This window comes from Vigna umbellata, chromosome 4 (assembly GCF_029865625.1).
Source record: "Vigna umbellata cultivar VRB3 chromosome 4, Vumbellata_1.0, whole genome shotgun sequence".
Classification (NCBI taxonomy): Eukaryota; Viridiplantae; Streptophyta; class Magnoliopsida; order Fabales; family Fabaceae; genus Vigna; species Vigna umbellata.
Genome location: NC_142168.1, coordinates 57,356,060 through 57,370,165, shown reverse-complemented (window position 1 = coordinate 57,370,165; position 14,106 = coordinate 57,356,060).

The window sequence follows — 14,106 nt, the reverse complement described above, 5'->3', positions numbered from 1 at the left end:
CGTCCTTGAAGAGGGGTGTACACAGTTTTTAGAATAGGGAGTTCTAGCTGCCATGGGGGATTAATTGGAACATTGTTTAAGAAAGGAGGGGGTGCAGGAAGGAAAAAGAAAGAAGCGGTCCAGCAAGGCACTAGGGGTAGCTGCTACGGAAGAAAAAAAAAAGAAAAGAAGGGCACCCGATGATAGAAGAAGCTCTAGCCGCCACACTCTTTTGTTGAGTTTTCTTAACCCTTGGTTGGAGATATGGGATGAATGGGAAGAGCAGCAGCGTGGGGAGCCCAAGGATGGAGCGGTACGGTTGAAGGCTCACATCCAGCATAGCAATGAAGAACGTTGATGGAATTTGGAATGTGCACATGATTACGGCTGGAATGTAGAGCTTCAAAGGCTCTTCAGTTGTTTCTTCTTCATGCTTGGACTCAATACATATAATTTATATTCTATATAATTGATTTCATTTAGGAAGTAGCTTGTTTATTTAGTTCACTTTACTGCTTACGTTTTTTTTAGTTGATTTTCGTGATGAATTTCATTTATTGTTCAGTTCAAAGTTGCATGTTCAATTGATTCACACCCTATTAAATTGAATTTTCATTCCAGCTATAATGTGCTTCTGCTGAAACTTTGCCATTTGTTCACCCAATTTCCTTTAAAATGTATTCTTGCTGAATTGTATTTATGCTGGCGCGTTGCCCCAAAAAGCATGACATGCTTTTATTTGAATTTTAATTCTCGTTGTTGTGTTTAAGGCTAATTGTAATTTGCGCATTGCCTTTAATTCACTTAGATGCGTTTCAATTTTCTTTATTGTGTTTTAATTGATTCACGCGAGTGTGGATTGAAGCCTCGTTTTCCTGCTGCTGTGTGCTTCCAGCATTGACGCAACATGCTGTTTGTGAATTGCTTAATATGCATTCAATTGGTACACGAAATCTTGGATTGAATTTTCATTCTTGCTGCATGAAATTTAATGTTGATTGCAATCTGTGGTTTATGGATGGGCTTTTCTTCACCTATTTATTTCGCTGCTCCAATTGCTTTAGCTGGAACGCGGGAATATTTAAATGTCGCTAGGTTCTTTGGTTTAATGACTCATTTCCTTTTGTTTAGTTTACTGTTTTCATTCATTTTAATGCTTTCAATTATGTTCGATCGTGTTTAATTTCCAGTTTCAATTTAGTTAGTTTCTAATCACAATAACACTTTCAAAATCCCCCACTACGTGTTTGACCTAAGTTTTGAACCACATTTGGTCCTTGAGAGACGACCTAGGAGTCACTTCCTAGTACTATACTGCATTCTTTTATGCACAACTTTTGTGGGAGGTGCGACCCTCTCATCAGACACTCTTACAACCTTCACCACCAAGGTCTTACCATAACATTGAAAATATGGTAGAGGAGAATAATGGTTTTTCGGAGTCTTGCAGATTACACCACTTTGGTTGGGCCTCAACATTTTAACAGTATAGCAAGGCCGAGGGTCAATGTTGCAAACATGGAGGTGAAACCGACATTGACACAGTTGGTGAAAAGCAATCAATTTAATGGGCTATCACATGACAGCCCCTATGAACATCTCACCACCTTCAATGAAATCTGTAACACCGTGAAGATAAATGGAGTGCCAGATGAAGCAATCAAGCTTAGCTTGTTTCCTTTCTCGTTGGCAGGTAATGCTAAGTTGTGGTTAAATTCTTATCGAGAAGGTAATTTTACAGAATGGGAAGTTGTGGTTGCAAAGTTTTTGAACAAATACTTCCCACAATCTAAAGTCAACAAAGGGAAGCAAGAGATCTCTTCTTTCAGACAAGGCATGGATGAGACATTAGGTCAAGCATGGGACAAGTACAAAAGCTTTTTGAGAAACACTCCCATGCACGGTTTTGATGAAGTAGAAGTAGTTCTACTTTTCCTTGGAGGTCTTGGTTCACAAACCAAGTTGATGTTAGATGCCTCAGTTGGAGGTAATATTAAATGTAACACTCCAGAGGAAGCAACAAAATTGATAGAGAACATGGCTGCTAATGACAATGAAATGCATAGTGAAAGAGGATCCTCTGTTCAACCGAAAGGGGTTCTACAATTGCAGTCGAATGATGCCTTGCTTGCTCAAAATAAGATTATAACTCAACAGTTGGAGAATCTAACAAAGAGACTTGCTCAATTACCGAAGGAATTAAAAACCGTTGCTCAAGTTCAATAATAGATATGTGAACTATGTGGTGGTGACCATATTAATGGTCAATGTGCTTTTCTAGTGGAGGCCCTAGAAGATGTAAATTTCATGAATAATCAATTTCCATATCGCTAAGGTAATTTCAACCAAGGATGGAAATCTCACCCAAGCATGTGCCAAGGTCAGGGACAATCTGGACAAGTTGGGCAATTAGGACAATTTAATAGGCCACAACAACAACCATCATTATGGCAACAGATATCTACACTCACTGAAAAACATACAAAGTTGGAAGAAACTCTTAATCAGTTTATGCAGGTAATCATCTCCAATCCTAACAACACTCAAGCATCCATTAGAAATACAGAGATGCAAATCGGACAAATAACTAAGAAGTTGGAAGAAAGGCCTGATAAGACTTTTGGGGCTAATACTGAGGTTAACCCTAAAGAAGAGTGTAGAGTTTTAGTGAGTGTAGATGTTGAAAGAGTTGAGTTAGAGAGAAAAGATGAAAAAGAAGATAGAGTGGAGGAAAGTAGAGAGAAAAGAAAAAAAAGAAAGAAAAAGAAGTGGTTGAGAGACAAGAAAAAGAGAGAATGTGTGTGAAAATAAAGAAGTTGAGTAGAAAAAGATAAGGGATGAAAAAAATAAGAGAAAAGAAAACAAGGAACAAGAAAGTGAGAGAAAAGAGAAAGAGGACGAGAGGACGAGAGAGAGAATCATATGAAAAACCCTTTCGTCATCCAAAGAAGTATCATAGGAAGGAAAAGAAATTTAAGTGCTTCATGGAAATCTTCAAGACATTGGAGATTAAAGTTCCTATGATTGAGACATTGCAACAGGTTCCTGGTTTGATCAAATTTCTGAAGAAGTTCAGTAGAAAGAAGAAGAAAAAGAAGATGGAACTTGAGCTTTATTGGGTCAAGCTAATGACATTAAAAGAGCGCTTGTTGGGAGGAAACCCAGTGATTTAAGAACATTTGTTTTTGGTTTGGTGATGTAATTATGAACTTTTGTTATTTTTTTTTAGTTATAAATTTTTTCTACAGGGTATAGCATCTACTGATGGATGCTAGGTGGTTAAGTATCTACTGAAGGATACTAGGTTTGTTACACCTACTGATGGGTGTTGGTAAGAAAGATTTACACCTACTGATGGGTGTTAGTGGATTTTGGGTCAGGCTCGTGACGTTAAACAAGCGCTACCTGGGAGGCAACCACAACCAAAAAAACAATTATTATCGACGGCCAAAATCCTTCGGAAACGGCCAAAAGCCTTCGGTAATGCGATTTTTCCGACGGACAAATGACCGTCGGTAATATCGTTGTCGGTAACAGTTACCGACGGCTTTTGGTCGTCGGTAATTACCGAAGGCTTTACCGACGGCCAAAATCCTTCGGTAATTACCGAAGGCCAAAAGCCTTCGGTAAGTCCGTCGGTAAATACGTCGATCTGGTTCATCTTCTTCCTCTTTTCCATTCTCCTGTATCCTTCGTTTTTCAGTTTTTTTTACCCAAATTTCTTCATTCCTAAACCAAAACAACAATTTTATTCATTCCAAAACCAAAATCAGAGGCTACACTTTGGTTCTTTAATTGTTTTAGAAACCCTAAAATTGAAAAAATCCCTAATGTCAGTGAAGCTTGCACGGTGGTGTTCTTCCATGGCAACGGTGGTCCTCTCCAGCAACGGCAGCGGCGCTTCACCCACGGCAGCGGCGCTTCTCCCACGGCAGCAGCGGCGTCCTCCCACGGCAGCGGCGCTTCTCCCACGGCAGCGGCGCTTCTCCCACGGCAGCGACACTTCTCCCACAGCAGCGGCGGCGTCCTCCCACAGCAGCGGCGGCGTCCTCCCACAGCAGCGGCGACGTCCTCCCATGGCAGCGGTCGCGTCCTCCCAAAGGCTGCGGTGGCGTTCTCCCAGCGGCACCGGTGACAGTGTGGGAAGATGGTTGCACAGTAGAGAAAAATGGTGGCAGAAGGTGAGAAAAGGTGAGAAATATAGCAGAGAAAGCGATTTGTGAGTGATAAAAATGTATAAACTTTGCATAGAGAGAGTGAAAAAATGGGCGGGAATTTTGCCGCTCTTTTCACCGAAGGCTTTACCGAAGGCTTTTGGCCGTCGGTAATTACCGAAGGCTTTACCGAAGGCTTTTGGCCGTCGGTAATTACCGAAGGCCCATATCCGTCGGTAAAATACATTTTTTTGCATCCGTCGGTAAAAGCCGTCGGTAATGCATCATTTACCGACGGAACTAAGTCCGTCGATAAAAAGCCGTCGGTAATTCCATGTTTTATTGTAGTGAACCCAGTTGATTTACTATATTTTGTTTGTTTGTTTTGATTCTGCTTTAGTTGCATGTTAGGGATTGAATGTGTGAGTGATTTGAGAACTTAAATGCATGAAGTGAGTGCGAGGCATGAGTATAAGGCACCTAGGGCAAGCCAAGAAGAAGGAGAGTATGTCACGCAAGTGCCGCTCAACGGAAATTTCCGCTGAGCGGTATCACTACAACATGGGTTTTTGGGTTGCCCTTAGCAGGACCGGAGTCCATTAGGGTATTTTCATACCCTCGGGTGCAGTTATGGTTTTATTTTCAGATTTCTTTCCTCCCACACACTCTTAAACACTTTTCCAAGAGTTCTCTACACCTTTCCCTTGATCCCCATTTACAAAACCTCTATTCCACTCACTTTCTCACTAGGGTTCCATCCAAGTTTGGGGTTAGGTTGCGCTGAGGGGTTTTGATTACCCTCAGCGGTGATTAGGAATGATTGTTGGGTGTTGTTTGTGGTTTACTAATGCTTAATGATGTTTCTTGTGGTTTTATGAATGGTGTTTGATGTAGGGATGACCTCCTCATCGGACAAGAGATTCAAGACTACAGTATTCAAAATGAAGGAGAAGGAACCAGATCAACCCTATTCCAGCAAGTTCCTTTCTCGCAAGCATGAGCAACACTTCCTCATTGCCCAAGATAGCATGGCAAGAGGAGCATGCACAAGCCAGTAGAGTTGGAGCAGCTGAAGCTTCAACAGTGGAGGAAGATGAAGATGTTGATAATGATGACGCATTTGAGGATGCTGAAGATAATGAAGAGGAGGAACATATAGATAACAACACAGGCTGATGAGGAGCTGAGATAGCATTTATTGATGGATGCTATCAACACTAGAGCAGGATCTTTTCTATCTTTTGTTTTGTATTGTTGAACTTATTTGCTTCTGTTTTTAAAATAGGTTTGATGTACTCAGTTTGAAACTTTATATGTTATGATGGTTTGCTTGCGACTGTTGTGTGATAAGTAATGCGATGATGCTTTGATCTTGATTGTTGTTGAGAATGTGCACATTATATGCTGAGATACAAGTGGTTCACAAGCTTTATGAACAAATGCAATGATGTTGTGATTGTGATTATGATGCTAAGGAGGATGTATATGTGGAATGAAAAAATGAGCCTATATGTGAGGTTTTGAGATCTAGAGTTTTGATTGAATGTTATTACATTGAAAGCATGAATGACTTTGCCCAAGTTTTCTATGATTGAATCACTTGCTTGTATGTGTCAGATGATCAAGGTCATTTGTTGGTAACCCTTTTTAGCCAAGATGCATGATTTTAGCCCACTAAAAGAGAACATTATGTGTTCTATCCTTTGAACCTTTAGCTTTGAACATCATTTGAAAACCCTTTTTGAAAGGCTTTACCTTGAGTTGAGTTGAGAATATTTTGTGGTATTGATAAATGTTCAAGTTTGGGGTTGTTGGGAAATCTAGAAAGGGAAAATAACAAGCATTGAGCCAAGAGTTAAGCATGTGAAAATCGAAAGAAAAAAAAGACGAAAAGAAAGAAAAAGAGAAAAGCTCAATAAAAAAAAATAAAGTTAAGAAGAAGGAACAATGGTTTTGTTTAGTTGATTCACTTGACTCAAGGATTTTGTGATCAAGGATTTTGTGATCTAGAAAAACCAATTTTCTTGTTAGCCCAGCCACATTATAAACCATAGAAAAGTCCTTGTGATGACATTTACTTGTGAATGTGTTTGACTGTAGTTAAATGGAAGGCAAAGTTAATTCATGTGACATTGTGATAGTAGAGTGGATGAGTGAATACCTCTTATACACTTTTGTGTTTGAGTGAAACACTTTATCTAGTAAGGAAAGATTCCATGAACACATAGGAACATCTATGCTTAGTTGATTGATCATTCATGAAAATAGCATTTGTTGGATATTATGTGATTGTGTGAACACTAAAGCATGTGCACATCTTTATTGAAGTCTTTGTGAAGAGATAACTTGAGTATTTACTTATCTTGAAAGAAGGAATTTTGAATATGGTGAACCATTGTATGGATTAGTAGAAGATTGACTTACATCTTGTTTGCTTTAGGACAATCAAAGTTCTAAGTTTAGGATTGTGATAACAGTTGAAAAACTGTTATTTTTATACTTAAAATTGATATAAAAAACAACCTTTATGACTTAGAAACTAGCTTGGAATCATGCTTTTGCTTATGTTTTTGGAAATAAGAGAGTTGGATAGGTTTTATGCTTGATTTCCTTGTTTTTACAGGTTTTTGAGATGAATTAAGTGAAAGAAGTGAAGGAGCTAAGAGTTGGATTCAGAAAAGGAAGAAAAAGTGCAAAAAAGGAAGAAGCCGCAAGTACCACTAAACGCCATTTACCGTTGAGCGGCACTTTGAAGACCCGTAGTCACCGCTGAGGGGAAAAACTGAAGTTGAGGGGCAAAATAGAAGTCGCGCACTTACCGCTGAGCGACATTCTGATGGGCTTGGGCACACTTTTCAGTAATTTTTAGAATATTATATAAGGTTTTAGTTAACCTAGGTCAAGCATCTTTGGCTGGGATGAAGCATAAACGCACTCTTTCAGCCCTTGGAGGAGGATTTTGGATGCTAAGGCTCGTTTCTTAACTTTCTAGGGTTCTATCTTTTCACTCTTTCATTGTAATTCATATAGTTTCACCATGAATATGGTGAACTAAACATATATTGTTGTTGGGGAATCAATGTAATCCTTTTGAAGCTCTCATGTATGGAAGTTGTTCTTCAAAATCTTCTTTAAGATACATGCTTTCTTTCACTAATTGTTAGGGTTTTTCCTCTTTGCTCAAAGCATGCATCTTTTAACTCATTTGATGTCATGATCATTGATTTTGTCGATATGGACACATACGGGGAAATCTAGATCTAGGGAATCTCTCCACAGAGTAGTATAAACCTAGACATAGGAGTATGATGGTTGGTTGCCTTTAAGCTTCTGTTCACTATAATGCATGATTAATTGCTAGGCAGATAAGACATTGTAAACTAGTGATTATGATTAGGCTTTATTCGCCGAGACATCGGGTTTAAGGTAATTTAGAAAGTGGCATTAATAATTAATGAAGAAAGATGAATTCCTAAATACATGAGAGTAGATAAGGATGGAATTGATAAACCCCAACAACATAATCATCCATATATTTCAATTCACGTGTTTTGTTTCTTCTTACCATTGATCAATCCATGCATAAATATTTACTTCTGAGTATTTGCATTTAAATCTTAATCAATCGGTTTTACAAGTCTTAAGTAATCAACAAACCACACAACTGTCTAGGCCATGAGTCCTTTGGGAGAACGATACTTGGTCTTACCAGGTTTATTACTTGATACGATTTGGTTACACTTGTCGAGAGTCTAACAAGGGTCAAGCATTAATTTGATGCCCGTATTTGTGCTTAAGAGGATTGGTGCTCTTAAAGTGAAGCCTGCTAAGGTCACTTTGAAACTGGCAGATTGATCTACATAAAAACCCTATGGTGTGGCGGAAGATGTTGTGGTTTGCATAGACAAATTTAGATTCTTGGTTGATTTTGTTGTGATGGAGATGGAGGAGGACGTGAAGATTCCTATTATTCTTGGAAGGCCATTCATGAAAACGACCAAGGTAATCATCAGTGTGGATGATGGGACGATAGCACTTAAATACCAAGAAGAGGAGGTGATCTTTGATGTCTTCAATGATGAGCCGCAGAATCAAGTAAGAAAGACTAGTTGATAACAGTTGAAAAATTGTTATTTTTAGACTTAATTTTGACCTTAAAGACAACCTTTATGACTTAGAAACTAGCTTATAATCATGCTTTTGCTTATGTTTTGGAAATAAGAGAGTTGGATGGGTTTTATGCTTGGTTTCTCTTGTTTTTGCAGATTTTAAGATGAATTAAATGGAAGAAGTGAAGTAGCCATAAGTTAGAGTCAGAAAAGAAAGAAAAAGTGCATAAAAGAAGAGCCGTAAGTACCGCTCAGCGGAAATTACCGCTGAGCGGCACTCTAAAGTCCCGTAGTCACCGCTGAGGGGCAAAACTGCAGTTGAGCGTCAAATAGAAGAATCACACTTACCGCTGAGGGGTAATTACCGCTGAGCGCCATTTTAATGGGCCTTGGGCCACTTTTCTGTAATCTTTAAGAGTCTATATAAGGTTTTAGTCGACCTAGGGTTAGGATCTTTTGGCATAACGAAGAAAAATCACACTTTCTTCACCCCTTGGAGGAGGATTTTGGATGCTCAAGCTCCACTCTTCAAATTCTAGGGTTTTATCTTTCATTGTTTCATTATTTTTCATCTAGTTTCACCATGATTATGGTGAACTAAACCTTCATTGTTGTTGGGGAATCAATGTAATCCTTTGAAACTCTCATGTATTGAATTGGTTCTTTAATCCATATGCTTTCTTTCATTAATTGTTAGGGTTTTTCTTCTATACTCTATGCATGCTTTGTTTAATTCATTCAATTGCATGATCATTGATGTTATTTGTATGGACACATATAGATAAATCTAGACATGAAGAAATTCTCCCAATAGTAATATTGCTTAGACATAGAGATAGGAGGGTTGGTTGCCTTTAAGCTTCTGTGTAAATGTAATACATGAATAATTGCTAGGGAGACAAGACATTGTAAATTAGTGATTAGGAGTAGGCTTTCTTCACCAAGACATTGGGTTTAAGGTAAATTAGAAAGTGACATTAACATTAATGAAGAAGATGAATTCTTGAATACATGAGAATGGATAGGATTAATTGAAAACCCCCAACAACATCATCATTCCATAATTTCAATCATGTTTTGCTTCTTTTATCCAATTGATCAATACATGCATTCATATTTACTTTTTAGTATATGCATTTAAATCTACAAGAATTTGTTTTACAAGTCTAATTTAATCAACAAATCACATAACTGTTTAGGCCGTGAGTCCTTTGGGAAACGATACTTGGTCTTACCATATTATTATTACTTGATATGATTCGGTTACACTTGCCGAGGATTAACAAGTTTTTGGCGCAACTACCGGGGACTCGTGGTTTAACTATTCTATTTGTGTGATTATTGATTAACTTTGACTTGATTTTTATCTTTTTGTTTATCTTTATATCTTTTTGTTTTTATTTCTTATATTCTTATCTTTTTGTTTTTATTTTTTATCTTTCTATCTTTTTAGTTTATCTTCTCTATCTTTTTGTGCTAACAATTGTTTCTAGGGTTTTGTGTTCTTGTGTATGCAAGACACAATTAGGACTAGGAGTAAGAAAACTTTGGAACCTCCTCTTGAAGGATTGGACGAAAGTAGAAGGAGAAGGAGGATCCGAACTTCCAGAGAACTATTTCCTTCTCCGGAAACACTTCTACAACCCTCAGCACAAAGATCTAACTAGAGTACTGAAGAGATGGTTGCAGAGAACAATGGTAGACGTACTCTGGCGGATTACACCACTATTGTTGGCCCTCATCACTTTAATAGCATTGCTAGGCCGAGGGTCAATGCTGCAAACATGGAGGTGAAATCGGCATTGATACAATTGGTCAAGAGCAACCAATTTAATGGGCTATCACATGAAAGTCCATATGAGCATCTCACCATATTCAACGAGATTTGCAACACTATAAAGATCAATGGTGTGTCGGATGAAGCAATAAAGCTTAGTTTGTTTCCTTTCTCATTGGGAGGCAATGCTAAGTTATGGTGTTATGGTTGAATTCTTTCCCAGAGGAAAGCTTTACTGAATGGGAAGCCGTGGATTCAAAGTTCTTAAACAAGTACTTCCCACAATCTAAAATCAACAAAGGGAAGCAAGAGATTTCTTCTTTTAGACAAGGCATGGAGGAGATGCTAGGTGAAGCTTGGGATAGATACAAGTGCTTGTTGAGAAAGATGCCCACTCATGGTTTTGACGAAGCAACTGTAGTCATTGTTTTCCTTGGAGGTCTTGCCTCAGCTGGAGGTAATATTAAATGTAAGACTCCAGAGGAAGCCACTGAATTGATTGGCAACATGGCTACAAATGATAATGAGATGCATAATGAAAGAGGAGCTCCAATTCAACAGAAGGGAGTTCTACAATTGCAATCTCAAGATGCCTTGCTTGCACAAAATAAGATCATCACTCAGTAGTTGGAAGAAGTGACAAAGAAGCTTTCTCTATTGCCTCAAGAGATATATAATATTTCGATGGCTCAAAGGTAGCAGAAACCGTGACAGCCACAACCTACTGCATATGAGAAAACCACAAAATTGGAGGATACTTTCTAGCAATTCATGAAAATGCGTGTCTCTTATTGTAAGAATGTAGAGGCTGCATTTAATAGTATGAAGATGCACATTGGACAAATGGTCAACAAGATTGAAGGTTGTGAGAAGGATGCTGATAACGGTTGAAAAACCGTTATTTTTATGCTTAAAATTGATACCAAAAGCAACTTTTAAGACTTAGAAACTAGCTTGAACTCATATTTTTGCTTTACTTTTGTGAATAAGAGAGTAAAAAGTGAATTTAATGGTTTTGTGCAAGATTCCCTTGATTTTGTAGGCTAATTGAATGATTTGAAAGAAGAATTGAAGTACCGAATGATTGGAATGCTGAAAAGTCAACCATAAACCTGAAAAGTCAACCATAAACCAGAAAAGCCAACCAGTCAAACAGAAAAGTCAACCAGTCAACCAAAAAAGTTAACCAGTCAACCAGAATGCTGAAAAGTTAACCAGAATACAGAAAAAGTTCCGCTGAGCGGTAAAATACCGCTGAGTGGCACTTTTCAGGTGCCAAAATCACCGTTGAGGGGCAAAAACAGTAGCTGGGGGCAAAATGGATCATGCGCTATTACCGCTCAGCGATAAAATACCGCCGAGCGCCATTCTAAGTGGGCTTGGACCGGTTTTCTTTTGTTTTTATGGGCTTGGACTTGTTTTATGTTATTTTTATGCCCTATTTAAGGACTTGCACGTCCTAGGGTTTGTATCTTTGGCTGGGAGGAAGCAGAAACACACTTTTCACCCCTTGGGGGTAGATTGGGAGATGGTGACGGCTCTCCTCTTCTCTTTCTAGGGTTTTTCTATCTCTTTCATTCTTTCATTATTGTTCATCTAGTTTCACCATGAATATGGTGAACTAAACCTTGTATTGTTGTTTGGGAATCAATGTAGTCTTGTGAAACTCTCATATATGGAATTTGTGTTTTAACATCTTATATTAAGATACATGCTTTCTTTCATCTTTAGTTAGGGATTTTCCTCTTTGCTTAATGCTTGCTTTGTTTAACTCATTCATTGCCATGATTATTGATTTTGTCGATATGGGAACGTACGGGGAAATCTAGATCCGGGGAATTTCTCCCAATAGCATATTGGTTGCCTTTAAGCTCCTGCACTTCAGAACTAATTACTAGGAATGCTAGGAATTGTATGAATTCGTAATTAAGGATAGGCCTTCTTGCAAGGTGATTTAGAGAGTGGCATTAGCAATTGATGAAAAGAATGATGAATTCCTAAAAGTATATGAGAGTGGAGAAGATGAAATTGATAACCCCAACAACATACTCATCCATCTAATTCATTAAAGTGTTTGTTTTCCTCTTTTCCATTGATCAAATTCATGCATACATGTTTAATTACTGTCTTTTGCATTTAAACCCTACAATCAATCGTTAACAAGTCTTAAATAATCAATAAATCATATAGCTAACTAGGCCGGGAGTCCTTTGGGAAAATGATACTTGGTCTTACCTAGTTTTATTACTTCATACGATTCGGTCACACTTGCCGATTGTTAAACAAGTTTGTGGCGCCGTTTTTCGATGTTCATAAATTTGTCATCAAGTTTTTGGCGCCGTTGCCGGGGACTCGTGGTTTAACTAGTTCATTTGTGTGATTATTGATTATCTTTGACTTGAATTTTAATTTTGAAATTTGAATTTTTGTTTTTATTTTCTGGTTTTTATTTTATTTTATTTTATTTTATTTTATTTTATTTTCTGTTTTTATTTTTTTCTGTTTTCTGTTTTTATTTTTTCTATTTTTATTTTATCTTCTTATCTCTGATTCTTTATCTATCTTCTCCATCTTTTTGTGCTAACAAATATTTTCTAGAGTTTTGTGCCTAATGCTTGCAGGATGCAATTCGGACAAGAATTTAATTATATGGGCACTCAATTCTACCAAAGTAATCTCAACCACTGGTGGGAACCTCTCTCAAGCATGGATCAAAGTCAATTTTGGCAAGCTGCCGGACAATTTGAGAATCAACCACAACAAAAATGGCAACAACAACCCTCTCTATCGGCAAGAATGCCAACATTGGAGGACACACTTCAACAGTTTTTGCAGGTGTCCAGCTCCACTCAGAAAAACATTGAAGCATCATGTAAAAGGATGGAGATGAACGTTCGTTACATTAGTCAGAGATTCAACGATTTTAAGGTTAATACTGAAGTTAACCCTAAGGAGGAAGGTAAAGCCATTGTCATTGAAAGTGACAAGATTTTTTATGAGAAAAAAATAGGGAGAGATGAGGAAAAGATAGAGAGAAAAGAAAAAGAAGTGGTTGAGAGAGAAGAGAGAAAGAAATTTTGTGTGAAAATAAAGAAGTTGAGAAGAAAAAGAGAAGGGAAGAAAAAAATAAGAGAAAAGAAAAAGAGAAAATTTAGGGAGAAGAAAAGTAAGAAAAAGAAGATGAGAGGAAAGAAGAAGGAATCATATGAAAAACCCCATCCTCATCTAAAGAAGTATCATAGGAAGGAAAAGAAATTTAAGTGCTTTATGGAAATCTTCAAGAAATTGGAGATTAAAGTTCCTATGATTGAGACACTGCAACAGGTTCCTGGTTTAATCAAATTTCTGAAGAAGTTTAGTAGAAAGAAGAAAAAGAAGATGGAACATGAGCTTTATTGGGTCAAGCTAGTGACGTTAAAAGAGCGCTTGCTGGGAGGTAACCCAGTGATTTGAGAACTTTTAATTTTTGGTTTGGTGATGTAATTTTGAACTTTTGGGTATTTTTGTTTTTGTTATAAGTTTGTTACAGGGTTTACATCTACTGATGGATGTTAGGCGGAAGAGTATCTACTAAAGGATACTATGTTTGTATACACCTACTGATGGGTGTTGGTAAGAAAGATTTGCATCTACCGAAGGGTGCTAGAGGATTTTGGGTCAGGCTCGTGACGTTAAACAAGCACTACCTGGGAGGCAACCCAGTTGATTGATTTTATCTGTATTATTTGTTTTGATTATGCTTTAGTTGCATGATAGGGATTGAATGTTTGAGTGTTCTGAGAACTTAATTGCAGGGAGCAAGTGAGGGGCATGAGTAGAAGGCACCTTGGGTAAGCTAAAAAGAAGAAAAGCATAACACGAAAGTGCCGCTGAGCGGTGGTATCGTAAAATGGGCTTAGGTTGCCCCTTAGCGGAACTCGAGCCCATTAGGGTATTCTTATACCCTAAGTCACGCTTTGGCCTCTATTTCCAGATTCTTCTCTGCACACACACTCCTAAACACTTTTACAAAGGTTCTCTACATTTTTCCTTTCATTCCTCTTTAGAAAATCTCCCTTCCACTCACTTTCTCACTAGTTTTCCATCT